Source organism: Nelumbo nucifera, chromosome 1 (assembly GCF_055504915.1).
Source record: "Nelumbo nucifera cultivar China Antique chromosome 1, China Antique-T2T, whole genome shotgun sequence".
Taxonomy (NCBI): domain Eukaryota; kingdom Viridiplantae; phylum Streptophyta; class Magnoliopsida; order Proteales; family Nelumbonaceae; genus Nelumbo; species Nelumbo nucifera.
The window spans coordinates 191,404,811-191,420,662 of NC_142649.1; the positions used below are offsets into that span (position 1 = coordinate 191,404,811).

General features: G+C 41.4%; 1 non-coding gene across 1 annotated transcript; it reads left to right on the forward strand.

Moving 5' to 3' along the window:
• Nucleotides 1–3,767: 3,767 nt before the first annotated feature.
• LOC148804286 (small nucleolar RNA R71) lies at nucleotides 3,768–3,874 on the forward strand. The gene has a single exon (XR_016081523.1). It is a non-coding gene; the product is annotated as a small nucleolar RNA R71 (small nucleolar RNA).
• The last annotated feature ends 11,978 nt before the right edge of the window (nucleotides 3,875–15,852 follow it).

The window sequence follows — 15,852 nt, forward strand, 5'->3', positions numbered from 1 at the left end:
TGCCTAAAGCTGGTCCCCCCCCCCCCCTTTATATAGCTTAAAGGGGAGGGGGTGGTCTCCTACTTCCTCTTGAAGTTTATCTCGCAAGAATAGAAAGTCCTAATCTAATCCTACTCTTATCTCTTTATCTAGTGAAATCAATCCCTTTATCTTTCTAAGATTACATCAATAATTTAGATTTTAAAGGACTCTTCTCAGTTTCTTGTTCTTGGATTCGTATTAGACCTCCTCTGCGAATTGGGTTGCTGCCAGGCTTTTCTGCAAGTTGGGCTTCAGTTGCGGATTGGGCCTTCCTACGAAATTTTCCTGACTTCGGGCCCAGATTTGACTTCGATGCAGGCCGAATCTGCAAAAGCCCAAAACATAAAAGTTGTGGCTTTTTCACTTATCTTCTAAGCGGGTCTTGAATCAGCCCAATCGGAGTTTGGGTACGCATGTTATGCCCAAATTACTGAATGATGCCGAAACTGTGAAAAATCATCCGATTTGCCTTTCTTTGCTTCTGATGCATTCTTTCATGCCCTGAACTGAAATACAACAAATATGAGTCCAATTAAGTACTAATTCAGTATGAAATACAAAATATTTGGGGATAAAAATATGATAAATTCTACTCTCATCAAATACCCCCACACTTAAACTTTGCCCGTCCTCGGGCAAGACAAAACTCAAAACAAAATTAAAACAGGAGCCAACTAACTAAAAGATTGTTTTGGAGTTTTCTTAACAGGGTATTTATTCTCCCATATGCCTTGATCCAGTATCAATGGTCCTTCCATTCGTCCACTTCTTTTCCTCTTTAACTTGTCAAAGAATAATCTTAAATCGCCAATCCACATGTCCCCAAGGGAAATTGACAATCAAGAGAAACAAGCATCTCTTCGCATGAATAATTTAGGACTAGAGTAAGCCCTCTTTGTTTTCACAATCACATGCAGCAAGATTCAAAAATACCCTCTCACAAGTTTTTAGGACGAAATCAGGAATGTTATTACCATAAGCTTGCTTATGTATCACATCTCCACCACTTATCATGAGTTCAATGCATCAAAAGGTGAATTAGGGTTTGGGATCTAGGAATGAGTGCATTTTATTCTCCATCTCACCCTTTTTTTTATTGCTTTTAGTGTGAGTGCATTTTATGCTCCATCTCACACTTATTCAAGAAATAAAAGAATTCATTTTTTTTTTTGGATAAATCATGTTCCAATCCATGAACTCATTATCGTGGTTTCAACATGCCTAATAAGACAAGTTCTAAAATAATCAAACCATGTTTGTCTGTCAAAAACCAAATGCTCACAAGGGTCAACTCTGCATTGCATCTTGCCCGTTGATCATTCCCACTATTGAGGTACCTTCCATAGCCAAAAATTTCAGCTAGATTTGCTTGCATCCTTTCTTGTCTATCCCACCTAAGCACATGATTCAAGGTGGTTTACAATCATTCAAAAACAAGTCTCTAAGGAGCAGAAATTTCAAAAGGAAAGGTTAGCGAGTGACAATCGAAGCATGCTAGAGTCCAGAAAAAATTTATCAACCCCTTAATCCTCCTCCACACTTAAGATATACATTGTCCTCCATGTATGAAATATGCATAACAAGAACAAGGAGAGAAAGATTTAAGAGGACTTCCCTGAATGCCTCATTGAGATCCTGCAGATGTGAGATACGAAAAAAAAACACTCATAAGAGAGAGAAAAAAAAACTGAACAAAACAAATAACTAAACTTAATGGGTTGCCTCCCACAAGTGCTTTTTTTAAGTCATGAGCTTGACTTTCAACTTTCTTTCATGGCGGTTTCAAGGAGAGAATGGACCCATGGTGGATGGGTTGCTCTCCTTCAATATAATGCTTCAACCGCTGTCCATTTACCTTGAATGTACTCCCATCATCATTATGCAGTTCAATTGCTCCATGAGGGAATACCCTAGCCACTTCAAAGGGTCCCCTCCACCTGGTTTTTAATTTCCGATGTTTACCCCTCTCATCCTTCATGGGTGGGTTTAAACCTAGAATAGGGGCCTGCACAATAGATGGGAGGAGTTTTGTGTGAGATGGAGGTAAACTAATAAAAGATGCATTATGAGTTGCAATTTCAAATGAGTCTAGCTCAGAAGTCAAATTTCGCAGTTCTGATTTCAGTACAAACTTCTGCTCTGCTTGTTGCAATTAATTAGGACTATTGTTAAGTGCAACTTTCAGCATGTCTTCTGATTTAGATGTATCTACTTCAGCTGCCCAAACATCAATGCAATCAATTGCATATATTTCATGCTCAATTGTGTTGGGACATTTCATGGTTTTAAATACATTAAACACCACTTCTTCACCATTGATTCTAAGAGTAAGTAGACCTTCTTTCACATCAATTAAAGCATTACCCATAGCAAGATAGGGTCTCCCTAGAATTAACGGAATTGTCTTATCTTCCTCCATATCCAACACAATGAAATCAGCAGGAATGATGAAATTACCCACTTTGACTAAAACATCTTTTACTATTCCCCTAGGATATTTAATGCTTCAATCAACTAATTGCAGGATAATAGTTGTAGATGTTAGTTCATGCAATCCAAGTTTTTCAAAGATAGAATAAGGCATTAAATTTATACTAGCACCTAAATCACATAAAGCTTTTTCAAATTCAGTATTCCCTATGGTGCAAGGTATAGAAAAACTCCCTGGATCCTTAAGCTTTTGGGACAATTTCTTTTGAAGAATGGCTGAGCACTCTTCGTTTAACTTCACCATCTCACCATCCTCCCATTTCCTTTTTTTCAACATCACCTCCTTCAGGAATTTGGCATATTTCGACATCTGTGACAATACATCAAGAAGGGGGAGGTTAATATGTATTTTTTTAAAAACTTCTAAAAATTTCTTAAAACGTCTATCTAAGTTAGCCTTCAAAATTCTTCCAGGGTAGGGAATAGAGAGTTTAATTGCATCTAAATTCAGTTTAGGTGTACTTCCCTCATCCTCCTTTTGCAAATCGGCCACATCAGCTTTCTTATCATCTTTCTGGATTTCGCCAACTGTCTTCCCACTTCTTAAGGTTATGGCATTTACTTGGTCTCTGGGATTCTTCTCCATGTTGCTGGGTAGCCGTCCCTCTTTTCTTTCCGACAACAGATTTACAATCTGCCCCACTTGAACTTCCAAGTTTCTAATCGATGCTTCATGGATTTGGAATTTTGCTTCAGCAGTATTGATGAACTTAGAAATCATCTTCTCCAAATTATTCTTTTCTTCTTGTGGGGGTGGCTGTTTTTGGAATCCCATGGGTGCCTTTTGCTGATTATTGCTCCATGAAAAGTTTGGATGATTCCTCCACCCTAGGTTGTATGTATTTGAGTAGGGATTGAAATTCGGCATGCTAGCATGAGAGATAAAATTATCATTCTCATGGGAAATAAAAGGACTGCTTAATTGACAATCAGAATTTATATGTCCTATTTGACCACATAAATCGCATGAGATGCTAGATGATGTATTAATGGCTGCAATATTAAAAGTATCAAGTTTCTTATTCAGATTAGCAATTTGCGCAGATAAGGCTGCAAAGGAATCGATGTGGTGTACTCCCCTCTGATTGGTTCGGTCATTGCTCCATTGGTAGCTGTTCGACACCATCTCCTCTACTAGGTCATAAGCTTCCTCCGGTGTTTTTCTCATGATTGTGCCACCTGCAGCTACATCAATAATAGATCGATTAGAGGGAGTAATACCATTATAGAAAGTCTGAATTTGACGCCAAGTTGGTATCCCATGGTGAGGACACTTCTTAAGCATCTCCTTGAATCGTTCCCATGCTTCATACAAGGATTCCCTCTCAAATTGAGAAAAAGTAGTAATATCATTAATTAGCTTTGTTGTTTTAGAGGGTGGGAAATATTTAGCCAAAAATTTTTGGGTTAGATCATTCCAAGTGGTGATACTTCCTGCAGGGAGTGAGTTAAGCCAATCTTTAGCTCTATCACGCAATGAAAAAGGAAATAATCTAAGCCTAATAACATCATCACTAACTCCATTATGTTTAAATGTATCACATATTTCTAAGAAGTTAACAATGTGTGCATTAGGGTCATCACTTGGTAACCCACTAAATTGAATATTTGTCTGAATCATTTGAATTATTGCAGGCTTGATTTCAAAATTGTTGGCCTGAATTGTGGGCTTGCAAATGCTGGAAGTCGCCCCATCAATGGTTGGACAAGCATAGTCCAAGAGGGTGCGATTTCCTTCTGCCATCTCTCCTTCAATCTCTATTGCTGGTTCACCAATAACAACCTCTTCTCTCGTTTTACCTTTGTTGGCCCATTGCAACAAGCGAAGGGTCCTCTCAATTTCTGGATCGAATTCAGCTAGTCCCTCTTTCCTAGTGTGTGTCATGCACTAGTAAATCTGAACCAGCAAGAATTCGAACAAGTAAAATAAAATAATAACAAGAGAATAATAAAAAATAAAAATAAAAACATCAAGGTTAACAAGTTCTAATATTATTTTAGGATTAAATCCCCGGCAATGGTGCCAAAAACTTGATAGCTATAAATATAACCCTAGAAAGTGCACTAGTTATCAAGTAGTATAAAAATATCGTTGCCATGGGGATTTAACAAAATAATTATTAGAACCACAGTCTTCCCTAATTATGTGGACAATCAAAATTCAGATTTGAGTAAGAACTACTGAAAATAAAAACTAGAAAAAGAAAATAGAAGCAAGGGTGATCACTAACCAAATATGCAATGGATGAAATCGCTAGGGCTTTTGAACCACATAACCAATGTAATGAATATTAATGGATTCGATTAACCAAGATTACTTGTCATTCCCATAAAATGAGGTCTTTCCAAATTTATTTAATATTCTCTCTCGAGATATACTAAAACTACGCCCATCAGGTAACCCTTCAATCTCTCGAGTAGAGCTCTCAAAATGGAAGTGCCTTAAATCCAAGAAAAACCATTAAATTCAAATGAATCATGTATATATATCTCTATATACCATTCAATTCATACTATGAACTATTCAGTCGATTATGTGAATTCCTCTCTCGATTCATTCACATAACCCAAATCAATTAAGAGGTGGCCAAGCTCTTAATTGCATTAAGCACAATAATTCATAGACTATATGGAAATCACAATCTTGGATAAATCATAAAGATAAAAATATATTCATTAACCTGGTTAGGCTTTTCACAGCCCTAGCAAGAAATGAATCAGTTCATGATAAAAGAATTAAAGCAAACAAGGGGAAAGAAAGAACTCTTGAATTCGCCCATGGTGTTGAGATCTCCTCTTCTTGCCGCCACCTTCTTCTTGAGGTTCTTGAATTCTTGATCACCTTCCCCAAGTTTCTTGATTTGTTTTCTCCTTTCTTGATTGATTGCTCCTTTGCTTCTTGATTCAATCCAGAGAGTGATGCCTAAAGCTGGTCCCCCCCCCCCCTTTATATAGCTTAAAGGGGAGGGGGTGGTCTCCTACTTCTTCTTGAAGTTTATCTTGCAAGAATAGAAAGTCCTAGTCTAATCCTACTCTTATCTCTTTATCTAGTGAACTCAATCCCTTTATCTTTCTAAGATCACATCAAGAATTTAGATCTGGAAGGACTCTTCTCAGTTTCTTGTTCTTGGATTCGTATTAGACCTCATCTGTGAATTGGGCTGCTGCCAGGCTTTTCTGCAAGTTGGGCTTCAGCTGCGGATTGGGCCTTCCTACGAATTTTCCCTAACTTCGGGCTCGTATTTGACTTCGATGCAGGCCGAATCTACCAAATCCAAACACACGAAAGTTGTGTCATTTTCTCTTATCTTTCCATTGGGTCTTGAATCAGCCCAATCGGAGTTCGGGTACGCGAGTTAGGCCCAAATTACTAAACAATGCCGAAACTGTGAAAAGTCATCCGATTTGCCTTTCTTTGCTCCTGATGCATTCTTTCATGCCCTGAACCGAAATACAACAAATATGAGTCCAATTAAGTACTAATTTAGTATGAAAGATAGAATATTTGGGGATAAAAATATGATAAATTCTACTCTCATCAGGTCATAGAATAGGTAACCCACAGAGCCCTTGGGGTAGCCTACGAATAGGCAACGACTGGTCTTGGATTCCAATTTGTCCGCACTCGTTCTTTTAACGTTTGCTGGACAACCCCAAATCTTCAAGTGTCTGACACTTGGTTTTTCCTAGTCCAAAGTTCATATGGAGTGTTAGGAACCGATTTGGATGAAACCCGATTCAGCACGTATATCGTAGTCTCCAATGTGTGACCCCAAAAGGATGTGGGTAACTCTGAGTGTACGAGAAGTGACCAGATCATATCCAATAAGGTCCTATTCCTTCTCTCTGAAACACCATTAAGTTGTGGTGTAGCAGGAGGAGCCAATTGTGATACTATCCCATTGACCTTAATGTAGTCCCTAAATTCGTCAGAGAGATACTCGCTACCTCGATCCGATCAAAGGGTCTTAATGTCTCTCCCTAACTGCTTCTTGACCTCTTGTCTGAACTCCTTGAACTTTTCAAAGGATTCGGACTTGTGTCTTATTAGGTACACGTAACCATACCAAGAATAATCATCGGTGAATGTAATGAAATACACGTGCTAGTTACGAGTCCTAACACTCAGGGGACCACATATATCAGTATGTATAAGGTCAAGCATGCCCGTACATCTTTCAGGCTTACCATTAAATGGCCGTTTCGCCATCTTACCCTAAAGGCAAAGCTCACAAGTGGGAAATCTTCTACAGTTAGAAAATCCAAAGGACCATTCTTTACCAATCTTGTGCGATCAATATTGATATGGCCAAGTCGGTAATGCCACAGGCACGTGGGATTAAATGTATCACGGATTCTTTCCTTGGGGATATCATCCGACGTAGTTTTGGCTATGTTAGTTTCTAGAGAAGGATGTAGAACATAGAGACCGTTCTCAAGTTCTTCGTATGTGATGAATTTGTTATTTCTCTTAATAGTAATCGTATTACTAAAGAAGACAGAATATCCATCCGCACACAGTTTTGAAACAGAAATCAAATTTCTTCTCAAATTTTGTACATAAAGACAATTTTTCAGTACAATTGATCCTTCTCTAAAAATTAACTCTACGATTCCTATGGCCGCAGCTGCAACACTTGCAGAAGTCCCCAAGTAAAGAACCACTTCTCCATCACTCAGCCTTCTGCTTACCTTGAACCCCTGCAGTGAGTTACATGCATGAGTTGAAGCCCCAGAGTCAATACACCAAGACGCAGAAGTAACCAACATATTGGTTTCTATGACACAGGATTCAAAATTACCTTTCTTGGATTCCAGGTACTGAGGACAGTTCCTCTTCCAGTGGCTGGTCTTCTTGCAGAAGTGACATGCATCTGATGCTCTGTCCTTCTTCTACTTCTTGGGCTTAGTGGCTTTCTTCTGAGGCTTCTTTGCCTTCCTCTTTTTCTTGCCCGACTTGCTAGCATCAACAAGTATAGCAACAGGCTCATCCTTTTTAATCAGTTCTTCGGCCCTCTGTAACATATTGCTGAGTTCTTGAATGCTGACATTCAGCTTATTCATGTTGTAATTCATGATGAATGGATTAAAGGAAGGAGGCAAAGAATTAAGGATGGCGTCTATCTGGGTTGCAAGATCCAGCTCGGATCGAAGAGCCTCAATCTCATTGATGTAACCCATCATCCGAAGGCAATGGTCATGAACTTGTTGTCCCATGGACATCTCTGCGGTCATGAACTGTTTCAAGACCTTCTGTCGAGTAGAACGATTATGCTCTTCGTACATTGTCTTTAGACTGTCCAATATGTCCTTGGCAAGCTCGATCTGATTGAACTGCCTCTGTATCGGATTGTCCAGGAAGGTAATGAATTCTTAGACTGTCCCAACATACCCAGGTTTTGACCCCCTCTAAACATCTCACTGATTGGCATATCATGAAGGTTGGGCAAAATTTCAGAAATTTCCTCTCCCCTGTTTAGAAAATCTACAATTTCAATGATCAATCTTGAACCAAGAACCGAACCAGATCTGAACAGAACAGTAGGAGAGGGATATACCTGATACCGAGAAGCAGTATCTCCCAACGAAGGTGTTCACGCCCAAAGAAAGACTCCAAAGACTGCTCCTACTGAAGATGACACAGTGAATGGTGGAGAAGAATCAGCAGTGTTCGTCCAACGAACCGAACCCTTCACAAGAATTCACTAGAGGCAGTGAGCATGACTTCAGATCAGCCTTTCTCCAAAGGCTGATATCAAGACTCTTCTTGATCGCTCCCACAAACTAGAGATCGGACTGGCAGTATGGCCACAACTGGAGGAGAGCGCAATAGCAGAGGATGGCGAAGCTGTCTTCTCTCTTGGTGATCTGAGATCTGATCTCTGGATTCTTGGGGTGCTTAGGATGATCTGAATGGTTCGACCCCTCCTCCTTTAATAGCCTCGAAGAGAGCTCCTAATCTCATTAGGAATTTTCTAATCCAAATTTGTATTTGGATAAGGAGTCCTCTTTAAGTGATAAGGATAAGTCCTTATCTTATCTGCAAATAAGATCAGCTCTCTCCTAATCTCATTAGGAGGTTTCTAGATCTAAATCTCATTCAGATCTAGACTCTCTGATTGGATAGGGATAAGACCCTATCCTATCTACTGATTTAATCCCAGATCCGCCCCTTTATTTAACTAATCAAATTAGGCCAGTCCAAAATGGGCTTTAGGCCCAATAAGTCTAAGTGCTCAGTAGGCCTCCAAACTGCTGTCAAATTGGGCTTCTTTGTATGGCGTGGGACCCAAACATTGATCTACACATCAGCCACATGGGTTCGGCCCAACCTCTGTTACAAGGCTTGGCCGAATTCATTGAAAAGACAGTGAACCCCCTGAAGCCCATCACATGGGCTCCTAATGGGCCCAACACTTACACTAAGTGCTCCCTCGGCCAAGCCACCTTATAAAAACCCAGGGACTGTGAGCAAATGCAAGATTAACCCATCAGGCATTACCCTCAATGGTCTTACACTTAACATCTCAGCCCATAATGATCAAACACTGCCCGACAAGAGAGGACCTCTCCCTCGGCTACAAGGAACAGTGTTGCACTCTCTGCTCACATGGATCCCGGGAATTAAAAATCTGGTCTGGTTCAGGGTTTCAAGTAAACCTACATTGCATGTACCTCGGGTCTCACCCTGACAGCTGAGACAGGTCACTCCTACACTTGGCGGCACATCAGTGTCAGCCTTAGCAGGATAAATCTCCCGAGACTTACCCAATGACTGTGAACATTCTAAACTAACACGAGTCTCGTATGTGTCCAGTTTAAGGGTATTACACAGAAACACACCACAAGAACATGAATCAAATATGTACTTTATTCATTTACAATAAATGTCATAATGTACATCATTCTGTTTGGAGCTAAGGGCATACAACTATCTAACATATCAAAGACAGCCTGATCTGACACCTAGTGCAGTACCATAATAGAGTCTAGGGTCAGGTGTAACATTCCAGTTTTGCCCATCTATCTCCAACGTCAAGGGCAATACTGAAATTTTGGTCCAGTTCAGGGCTTCAAGAATGCCCACACTGAATGTACCTCAGGTCACACCCTGATAGCTGTGACAAGCCACACCAACCAAATTGGCGGTACATCAGTGTCAGCCTTGGCAGGATAAATCTCCCCAGGTCTATCCAATGGCTGTGAAGATTCTAAACTAATATGAGTCTCATAAGTGTCCAGTTTAAGGGTATTACTCAGAAACACACCACAATGACATGAATCAATTATGTAGTTTATTCATTTACAATAAATGTTAAAAGGTACATCAATCTGATTCGAGCTAAGGGCATAATTGTCTAACAACTCCCACTTGCACTTAGGTCCAATCGGGTATAAGCCAGAGTCCCATACTTTCCACGTGTTTCTCAAACACTTTCTGTGTCAGTGGCTTAGTTAATGGGCCAGCTACATTTTCCACTAATGCTACCTTCTGAATCAGGACGTCCCATCTTCCAACTATCTCTCGCAGTACATGGTACTTCCTCTCGATATGCTTCGACTTCGAGTGGGCTCGTGGCTCCTTAGCCTGAGCAATGGCTCCAGTGTTGTCACACAACATGAACGAATGGTAGGATCCATCTAATGGATGCCAAAAGGTTGCAGAATGGGTGGGCGAATTTCAAAAATTTTCCTACCTTCTCCCAACTGGGAATCATATTCCCTAAATTTAGAATACTATATTCAAGGATCTTACTTGAACCATAATCGAACTAGATCTGAACCAAAAAACAAAAGGGAGGAATATACCTGATCCGGAGAAGTAGTATCTCCCAAAGTTGGTGTTCACGCCCAAAGAAGAAACCAAGATCCGCTCCTACTGAAGATGACACAGCTGTGGATGGAACGGAACCAGCAGGGTGCATCCTACACACTGGATCCTTCGCAAGAATCCTCTAGAAAGTCTGAACACTGAATCTTTCTTAGTCTTTTTCACAAGGTCCAGGGCAATACTGGAAATCTGGTCTGGTTCAAGGATTCAAATAATCCCATACTGCATGTGCCTTGGTTCTTACCCTGGTGGCCGAGACAGGACATCCCAACACTTGGTGGCACACTAGTATCAGCCTTGGCAGGATAAATCTCCCTAGACTTATCCAATGGCTGTGAACATTTAACACTAACACGAGTCTCTATAATTGTCCAGTTTTAGGGTCTTACACAGAATTATACCAAACAACATGAATCAATCATGCACTTTATTTATTTACACTAAATGTCAAAAGTACATCAAATTGGATTGAAGCTAAGGGCATACAAAATTGTCTAACAGCTCCCACTTGCACTTAGGTCCAATCTGGTACAAGCCGGAGTCCCATAGTTTCCATGTGTTTCTCAAACACCTTCTGTGTCAGTGGCTTAGTCAATGGGTCTGCCACATTATCCGCTGATGCTACCTTCTGAATTAGGACGTCCCCTCTACCAACAATCTCCCGCAGTATGTGGTACTTCCTCTCGATGTGCTTTGACTTCGAGTTAGCCCGAGGCTCTTTAGCCTGGGCGATCGCTCCATTGTTGTCACACAACAACGGAATGGGTGATGTGCTGGACGGAATCACTCCCAATTCGTGTATGAATTTCTTCATCCACACGGCTTCCTTGGCAGCTTCACTTGCGGCAATGTACTTGGCCTCAGTTGTGGAATCTGCAGTGGACCCCTGTTTGCTGGAAAAGCAGCAAACACCAGACGTACTGTTTGCTGCTTTTCCAGCAAACAGCACACGATCCTATCGTGAAAACATACCCAGACGTAGACTTTCTATCATCTAGATCCGACTGGAAATCGGCATCAGTATACCCTAGAACTTGTAGTGAACTACCATCGAACACCAGACAAAACTCTTTTGTCCTTCGAAGGTATTTGAGTATGTTCTTCACAGCAGTCCAATGCTCCTACCCTGGGTTGGCTTGGAATCTATTTACCACACTCATCGCCTGAGCAATGTCTGGGCGAGTGCACAGCATGGCATACATGATGCTCCCTATGGCTGAGGCATAGGGAACGTCTCTCATGCCCTCAATCTCCTCAGAAGTCTTGGGAGACATCTTCTTGGGGAGAGTGACTCTGTGCCTGAAAAGAACGTTTCCTTTCTTGGAGTTCTCCATGATGTATCTTTTGACAATTTTGTCAATATAAGCAGCCTGGGATAATCCAATTATCTATTTCGATCTATCTCTATAGAGTCGAAGACTCAGTATATATGAAGCTTCTCCAAGATCTTTCATGGAGAACTGTTGTGATAGCCATACCTTGACCGAAGTCAACATTCCTACATCATTTCCAATGAGTAGGATATCATCCACATACAACATTAAAAGGGTGATCTTATCCCCACTGGACTTCCTGTAAACACAGGGCTCATCCGGATTCTGCTCAAAGTCAAACATTTTGACTGTTGAATCAAAATGGATGTTCCAACTCCTAGAAGCCTGCTTAAGTCCATATATGGATCTATTAAGTTTACATACCATGTGTTCCTGACCAGCAGCAATGAAGCCTTGCGGTTGCTGCATGTAGATATCTTCACTAAGATCTCCATTCAGGAACGCGGTTTTGACATCCATTTCCCAAATCTCGTTGTGATGGTATGTTGCTACAGCTAGGAGGATCCTAATGGATTTGAGCATGGCCACGGGCAAAAATGTTTCCTCATAATCGATGCCTTCTTTCTGAGTATACCCTTTCGCCACCAAACGAGCTTTGTAGGTCTCGATCCTGCGATCGGGGCCCTTCTTCCTCTTGTAGATCCATTTGCAACCAATTGCTTTTACCCTGGAGGGCAAATCTACTAGAGTCCAGACTCCATTGGTCTCCATCGAGTCCATCTCAGCTCTCATGGCCTCCACCCACTTCTGGGAATCTATGTCTAACATAGCTTCCACGTAAGTTACGGGATCCTCCTCACTAGTCAAGGATTCCACCAGGTAACTATCCTGGTCATAACCATATCGGACTGGTGGTCTAGATACCCGAGTGGATCTTCTAGGTTGGTCACTACCTGGAACTTGTAGGACATCTCCCACTGCTCCTGAGCTCTCTTCATCAAGAACTATTTCCTGACGATGGGTGTCCAGGATATATTCGGTTTCTAAGAATTGGCCATTTCGACTGCAGAACACTTTCTGCTCACTTGGGTCATAGAATAGATAACCCACCGAATCTTTTGGGTAGCCTATAAATAGCCAACGGCTGGTTTTGGACTCCAACTTGTTCGCACTTGTTCTTTTAACGTGTGCAGGACAACTCCAAATCTTGAAGTGTCTTACACTTGGCTTCCTTCCAGTCCATAGTTCATATGGAGTCTTCGGAATCGATTTGGTTAGAACCCGATTCAGTATGTAGATAGCAGTCTCTAATGCATATCCCCAAAAGGATGTGGGTAATTCTAAATGTACGAGAAGTGACCTGACCATGTCCAACAAGGTCCTATTCCTCCTCTCTGAAACACCGTTGAGTTGAGGTGTGGCAGGAGGAGCTAATTGTGACACTATCCCATTGGCCTCCAAGTAGTCCCTGAATTCGTCAGAGAGATACTCGCCACATCGATCTGATCGAAGGGCATTAATTTCTCTCCCTAACTGTTTCTCGACTTCCTGTCTGAACTCTTTGAACTTTTCAAAGGATTCAGACTTGTGTCTCATTAGGTACACGTAACCATATCGTGAAAAATCATTTGTAAAGGTGATGAAATACACGTGTTGATTTCATGTCCAAACACTTAGGGGACCACATACATCAGTATGTATTAGGTCAAGAGTGCCTACAGATCTTTCAGGCTTACCGTCAAATGGCTACTTAGTCATCTTACCTTAAAGGCAAGGCTCAGAAGTGGGAAGATTTTCTACGGTTAGAAAATCCAAAGAACCATCCTTTACCAGCCTTGTGATTCGGTCAACACCGATATGGCCAAATCGGTAATGGCAAAGGCACGTGGGATTTATTGTATCATGATTCATTTTCTTGGGATTTTCGAACGACGTAGTTTTGGTTAAGTTAGTTTCCAGAGAAGGATGTAGAACATAGAGACCGTTCTCCAGTTCCCCGCATGCGATGAATTTGTTATTCCATTTAATAGTAATCATATTACTAAAATAAAGAGTATATCCATCAGCACACAGTTTAGAAACAGAAATTAAATTTCTTCTCAAGTTCTATACATAAAGACAATCTTTAAGTACAAGCACTTCTTCTCTAAAAACTAATTCTACGGTTCCTATTGTCGCAGCTGCAACACTTGCAGTCATTCCCAAGAATAGTGTCACTTCGCCTTCACTCAATCTTCTGCTAACTTTGAACCCCTGCAGTGAGTTACATGCATGAGTTGAAGCCCTGGAGTCAACACACCAGGACACAGAAGTAACTAACATATTAGTTTCTATGACACAAGTTTCGACGTTACCTTTCTTAGATTCCAGGTAGGCAGGACAGTTCCTCTTCCAGTGGCCGGTTTGCTTGCAGAAGTGACAGACATCAGATGCCTTGTTCTTCTTCTGCTTCTTAGGCATGGTAGCTTTCTTCTAGGGCTTCTTTGCCTTTCTCTTTTTCTTGCCCAATTTGTTAGTTTTAGCAAGCATAACCACAGGCTCATCCTTCTTGAGTAGATCCTCGGCCCTCTGCAACATATTGCCGAGTTCTTGGACGCTAACATTCAGCTTGTTCATGTTGTAGTTCATTGTGAACGCATTGAAGGAAGAGGGCAAAGAATTCAGGATGGCATCCACTTGCGTGCCAAGATCTAGCCTGGATCCAAGAGCTTCGAGTTCGTTAATGTAACCCATCATCCGAAGACAATGGTCATGAACTTTCTGCCCTTTGGACATCTATGCAATCATGAACAGTTTCAGGACCTTCTGTCGAGTAGAACGGTTCTGCTCTTCATACATTGTCTTTAGACTGTCCAATATATCCTTGGCTAGTTCGATCTGATCGAACTGCCTCTGTATTGAGTTGTCTAGTGAGGCAATGACAAAGCAGCGGGCTAGGGAGTTCTTATCCTCCCAATCTTGGTAATCCCTCCTGCGGGCCTCAGAAGCCCTATCACCCAGACGCTCCGGGGCAGGATTTTTCACCACCTTATCTAACTTTTCAGAAGTTAGGACCAGCATAAGATTTCTATACCAGTCGGCATAGTTTGGGCCCTTAAGCTTGTTATCTTCTAAAAGCTTTGCGAATTGACCGTTTGCCATTTTCTCAAAAAATAGCAAAATCGTTAGTCCACAACCTTAGTTTGATTCATGTTACCTACATAGATATGGCTTTTAATCTATGTTCCATTCCCATTTGTTCATCTCTGAGATTTCCCTCCTTTCTCAGTGACGGAGATGACGAAAAATGTCTCTGGAAACGTGGGAAATCACATGGGGTGTGTGAAGCCAACCGTTTCAGGTAAACCTTTCTGTCCAGTGAGTGCACACCCATCATATTCAGGTTACGCCAAGGTACCGTGAGAGAGTTCCCATTTTCTGGTGAAGCCCCTCCCACATCGGTCTATGATGCCCCTATCATCTTATGAAACACTCTAACAGATCCAATAGCAAATGGATAGCCCAATTTTATGGTGCATTTCCTCATTACTAAAGGACCCATCATTGTGCTAATGACGGAAGGCCTTTAGAGAGTCCATCATATGGATCTCCCAATCACATGCATTCATATTTGCTGGAGGGAACAAAATTATGCCCTAGTTCTAATTTTAGGTCAAACCAAAGTGGCTCCCACTGACTTTCATAAAGTCAGATTTCTGGTGGGCCTTAATCGGTTAGGGGTTTTGTACGTATCCCTTTTCAGGGTTGTAGGGCCCACCAAGCAAGGAGGGGTCATCCAATGACCTTAAGGGACACCATGGCAATGATCTGCATTCAGCCATGGTGTGCGCAAGAGCCACTAACGAGTCATCATGGGCCAAGTGCTTATGGCCCACGGTCGCAGCACATCAAACATCCAAACATCACATGTAAAGGAAAAATTGATCCAATCAGTTAACTGCTGTAAAGCCCATTTAACAGCCCATTTAAAATTCATAACATTAACAATTAATGTCGACTAGGTATATGGGCTGAATCACAGTTAGCAGTTCGGCCCATACAACTTTTCTCACAATAGTGGGCTTTTGCAGTTTTAACCATTTAAAACTGGGCTTTATAGGTGGGTCGAATTAATCCCTATAATTGAACATCAGATTTGGAACAGCAAGTGTGAGAAAGATGGACTGAAAAATAGTCCCCTTCGAACCCTAGATTCGGTCCAAACAGTTTTGGTCCAATCTAGTCCGAAATGGTCCG